Source organism: Dipodomys spectabilis, unplaced genomic scaffold (genome assembly GCF_019054845.1).
Source record: "Dipodomys spectabilis isolate Male_0828 unplaced genomic scaffold, ASM1905484v1 ptg000055l, whole genome shotgun sequence".
Lineage (NCBI taxonomy): Eukaryota > Metazoa > Chordata > Mammalia > Rodentia > Heteromyidae > Dipodomys > Dipodomys spectabilis.
In genome coordinates this window covers 1,628,190-1,634,347 of record NW_024870732.1, presented here as the reverse complement: position 1 = coordinate 1,634,347, position 6,158 = coordinate 1,628,190, and positions in this window count along the sequence as shown.

Below are 6,158 nucleotides of genomic sequence, written 5' to 3'. Positions count from 1 at the left end.
ACAATAATGCTAAGACCAGTATGTTGATTAATGAGAATGATATAGAGAGACATTACTACTAAGTGGAACATGAAGGATGAAGCCACTCTCTTTCATCTACCAGGGCTAAATCATGGTAGCTAATCATGAAAATTTGTAAAAAGAAGAATGGAAGAATAATTCTGGTTCCAACGAATGTCGGATATAAGAGCATGGACTTAACTGGAAATAATATCATGTTGAGAGAGCAGGAATTATACTAGCAATGAACTGGTTGCTAAGATCACATTTCATTTTTCCTTTTCCTATTTTTTTTGATGGTTGTGGGGCTTGAAGTCTGGGCCTGGGCAATGTTCCTCCACTGTTCAGCTCAAGGCTAGCTCTCTATCACTTGAGCCACAGCGCCAATTCCAGTATTCTGGTGGTTAATTGGAGATAAGTGCCTCGGAAACTTTGAATTGCAATCCTCAGATCTCAGCCTCCTGAGTAGCTAGGATTAGGCCTGAGTCACTGGCACCAGGCTTAAGATCACATTTCTAACAATGTACATTCAGGATATGTAATGTGTATGTTCATCTAACTTTATATGAATTATTGTGTTAAAAATCTGTGCTACAGATTAGACTTTACACTTACAAAAATGTTTCTAGTTAAAAAGTTGATACTCCTGTAAAAATAAAACCTAAGAATTTAAAGAGGTCTGGGAAGTTCAGTTTGCATCCAGTCTGGGCAGAACAGTCTTTGAGACACTACCTATCATTAACCAGCCAAAAGCTGCATTGGAAGAATTACTCAAGTGATTTAGTACTTGTTATGAGCAAGATTGCTGAATAAGAGCTTGAGGTTTTTGCATACATACATACAAACATGCACATACAAACAGAAGCACTTATATGTGCAAACACATATATGCAACAACTCTCAGAATGTATATAAATGTTAGAAAATGATAGAAAATTTGTCCTGAGGAAGACTACAACATGTGATAATTTTTAATATTAGAAAGTCGTCAAGTAGGAGGCAACAATGCTTGATAATGTACTCATTACCTTGCCCGTGTAATTGTAACCCCTCTGTATGGTATTTTCACAATATAAAAAACTAAACATAAAAAAAGTCCTTAAGTGAACTTTCCCCAAAAAAGGTTGAAAATATTACATAGATAGGTCGCAGAGATAGTAAGAAAATCAAGTCATCATAAGGGATCAGATCCATCCATGGAGGAATGAATCAGAGACCACTGCACGTGCATCTGATAATATTAATATCCTGTGTTAAATGTTAGAACATCTTTTTAAATTGCATAAACATCCTGAGCAGTCAGTCTAGTGGATAAGATCATCAGAGAAATTCAGAATTGCTAGTCTGTTTCTAGATTAAATAAACCATCTAACTATAGCAGGGTAATGTGATACAAGTATGGAATTCTAGCACTCAGACTAAGACAGGAGTGGAATTACAAAGTGATACCTTCCCTGGACCAGGTAGTATAATTTCGTGTCAATAAAACAAACCAAAGAAGAAGAACATAATACAGAGTTGGGAAGTTTGTCATTATGTTTTGGGAAGTCAAGTTTCCTATTGAAATGCAACTCATATATAATCCTCAGTTGTGTTTTAAATGCTCTCTTCATTACAGAATATTCCTAGATGGTTCATGATTTCCAACCAAAAATTTGAAAAAGTAAGTATCATTCGGTTGGATTCCAAAGAAATGATGAAGGATTACAAAATGTTAAGCATGGAGAAACAGAGAAGTTCCTCTAATATAGGAATTTGTAGACCTGGCTAATTGGAATTTAGATTTAAAATAAATATTTTTCTTTGTAATTTCATATTCTATTGGATATTACAAAATTCTTTTCAAGTAAAAGATTTAATTTGCAAATTCAGAAATAATTCTGGCATTCTATTTGCCTAGAATATTCTTTCAAGTGAGATATAATTAGAACTGAGTTAATAGATAATTCCAACAGTTCATATATAGTATGATAATGTGATAATCTAGACAGAGTTGCCAACAAATGGATGATACTAATTTATAAATTTAGAAAAAGAGCAATTTTTGAGACTTTAGTATAACATGGTATGAAGAGTGTAATTGTGTGACATCTTTTTTTTTCTACCTACACTTAACACAGGAAGAAATTTCCTTAATTACGTACCTTTGTATACAATGATAAAAAATGCTAGGTTTGGGATTTGTTTTTATTTTTTTGTTGTTGTTGTTTGGTTTGTCCTAGGGCTTATCCTCTGGCCCTGGGCACTATCCCTGAGCTTGTTTTTGCTCAAGGCTACTGCTCTTTCACTTGAACCTCAGTGCCACTTGTGTCTGGCTTTTCCTGGGAAGTTTATTGGAAATAAGAATCTAAGGTACCTTCCTGCCTCGGTGGGCTTTGAACCATAATTTTCAGATCTTAGCCTCCTGAATGTCTATGATAGATAAAAAAATATATCTAAGTATATATAATATTTGCAAGTGTTCGGATGTCAAGAATACCACTGGGGAGAAAAGGAGATGCAGAAAAGTTTAGTGTAGCATTCTTTCCACCAAAGGAACAGCATCCCATTAGGAGAAGTGTAATACTTTTTCACAATAGTGATAAGCTAGTCATGACGTGAATTTAGGGATTTTAAGGTGTACCTTACATGTTGGAACCTGTTAGGCTAGTTTGACTTTACGGCATAAAACCTTGGGATTGATTGTCATAGAAATAATAACTTACTTTGATGAACGAATGTGTGCTCTTGAGGAATTAATTATTATATATACTTCATAGTTTTATCTTCTACCAGAATGTGGCTATTTTTTCTGTTCTCTTTTAAATATGCAATGCCCCATTGGAAACTGCATCTATTGCAGAACTGAATAAAATGCAAATAGGTACTGTTTTGAATGTCTCTGGTGTGGCATGTTCAGAATTTGAAAATGAATAAATAGTAGTCATAGGAATTTTGAAGAACACGTATATTCTATCCTCTTACAATTATTCAGTTTTAAAAGTTAGGAGTTTCCATAGAATTGAACTGTTTTCTGTTTAGTATGAGGCAGTATTAAAATAATGTTTTTTTCAAAATTATGGCAAATATATTGTGAAAATATTGTATACTTAGATAACATTCAAGTTGATGACCCTCTGAAAAGGGGTAATTAATTCAAATTAGAAGCCATATAGTGTTCATTTTCTAAAAAAGTTAATACACATAGAATGACATTTACTATAGCATTACAGTGAAATTATTTGTAGCTTATTTTTTAATTTAATTTTATTGTCAAGGTGATATATAGATGGGGTTGCAGTACTTGTAAGGTAGTGAGTACATAATATGTCAAACATTTTGCCCCTCCCTCATTTTTCTCACACTTTTCCCTCACCTCATACCCCTCAGAAGTTGTAATGTAAATTTCCAATATGTTGTCTTGTGAGTATTTCTATTGTATTGGTTTGTCCTTTGTCTCTCCATTTTTTTGTTCCTCTTCCCTTGCCAAATTAAGATAGATGTATATAAAATACACAGGATACTGAAATCAAATACAGCAGGGGATAAACCATAGGGGGAAACAAAAAACAAAAAAGAAATCACATAGTACATTAAAAAGAACAACGACAAAGAAAAAACTCTGTTTCCATATCTAGGACCTCATTTTGCTCAGCATCATCTTTTATGGTTATATATACATAGCTATTGATACATTCTGCTCATCTGCTAGGACTATCCTAGACATTTCCTAGTTATTGCAAATGACAGAAATCATGGAATCTGTTTCTTTGTGTCTTGTTTATTTTACTTAGTAGGATTTTTGCAAGTCTTTCAATTTCCTTATGAATTAGAAGCATTGAATTCCACTGTGTACATATATATGTGTATGTATACATATATATATGTGTGTGTGTGTGTCTGTGTGTGTGTGTCTGTGTGTGTATATATCATATTTTGTCAATTCAGTCATCGACTGAGTGGCATATTTGTGTAAAACCTGATTGCATGTAAGTGTCACTTAGGGTCATTCAAACATGACAAATGCCACTTCTCCAGATGTTCTAAAATCACGATTTCTAAGTAAGATAGGATTTTATGGTAGTACAAGTGTTGAGATATCTGCATGAGTCTAATGTATATCTTGGGCTGAATTAGGCAGAAAGAAATCCAATATCAAATAGGACAAAAATGGTAGTGAAGAATATTCCCTTGAGAAAAATATAGGAGGCTGCCAGAAGTATGAAGAAATTCAGATAATTTTGAAGAATTTAGAATTGCAAGTTCAAGTATGTCTCTTTAAATAAAAATTATGTAAGTGGAAGGGTAAAAGATGTTAGAGAGAAGAAAATAACTGACAGCAAATCATTGTCCCAACTTAAAGTACAAAAGAAATAATCTATAAATTCCAAGTAAAAAAGAGACCAATATAATATGTCCCACTAAATTTAGGTACATGCAAAATATTTACTTGGCTTTTTCCTACTTTAATGCTTCAAAATAAAGAAGACATAAGAAAAGTTATGTGATTGTCATTACTTCAACCTGAACTCTAACTGTAATGAGCCCTCTTTTTCTCACTTTGCACTTGGAAAATAGTCCCTATGTTGATGATGTTTTGGCTAATTAGAGTCAGAGTTAGGGGCTTCTATTTGTAAAATTAACTCAGAATAATTTAAAACAGTTTTCCTCACGGTATCCAACTACATTTTCTGAAGCTGTACTTTCAAAACACCATCATACCTGAGCACATTATTTGAATTCACACTTCAGCATTTCCTTGACACATTCGACTTTGTGCCTTCCTTCTTTTTTATACATTCCTTTTCAGTTTATAGTTGTCCTATTGCCATTTCATCTGTACAAACTTCTAAGAACATGGTTCAACTACCACTTCTTGTTTGCACACACCCAGTCTATGTAAGAAGGTACTTTGTCCCTGTTAAGCAATAGAGTAGTACTCACTCTCTGAGGAGAAAACTTCCACAGTATAACCCTATGTCCACATTAGAGGATGTAGAATGTAAAGCAGTTTGACACAAACAGTGATACTAGAATTGAAACGCTCCTTTGGGACATTTTTTGTAGCTCAATTTGCCCAGGAAAAATATAAATATCCACAAACTTTGGAGCCAATTAGTAACTAACCACATTAAGACTAGATCATAGATGTTGTGTTGATACACGTCACCATTGTATTATTATTACATCAGAATCATTCCTTACTTGCAAATGTGTATGAGAAAATGAAAGAAAGGCATTAAAGCAAAATGTCTTACCTTTTTAAGCATTTAATCTTAGTGGGGACGGTAATGTCTGAACTCTTCCATTCAATAAAAGCTTGAAGTATATAAGAGCACTTCCTACATATAATAATTTCTGGCAGGTTGATTGACAGGGTTATTTCAGTATGGAGATATCTCTAACAATATCTTGACTTAAGTAGAGTGTATGGCACTTATGATGGGTCAATGGCTATTGTGGCATTTTCTGTTCTAAAGAAAAATCAACTTGAGGAGTTTTCATTAACATCAGTAAAGCTGTATGTTCAACCAAATACTTGGTGTTTCTTTTCCTACGTTTATAGTAAGTAGGCTGATAAGATAACAAACATTTCTAAAGATATTTCAATAAAATTCCAAACAAATGTGGATACATGGGTCACTTGTGCTGTAGTTCAATCTATAATCTCGTGGCTAAACAAAGTCTTCAAAAATATTCGCAAAATAATTCTAATTAAAGTTCATGAGAGTTATATCTGTATAATTCTTCTAAGGTCAGGATAAAAGCATTTGTTCCCAACACTTAAAATCAATAGGATCTGTTGAATTCATGGATCAAGAATTTTATGTCTTCATATTCATATCCCAAAATTTTATCAATACGACTTTCACCAAAACACTGTTCTTATTGAACTTGTTTATGTCCTTTTAATTTTCATATTCAAATAGTATATTTCCTCCAATACCTTCTTGCAAATTCTATCCTTTCTTTACTTCCGTAAATCTGTTTTTATGACATTTTTGTTTCCTTATTTATCTCTTTCTTCGAAATTGTTCACACTGTTGCTCATATTGCTCACACTTGTGTCAGAACTTTCCTTTACCTCTTCCCTTTAATAATTCACCCGATTTTATTACTGTTTTTCACATTCATGGTCGTGGATATTTTCATGATGTCAAAACAGACCTATCTTTCCA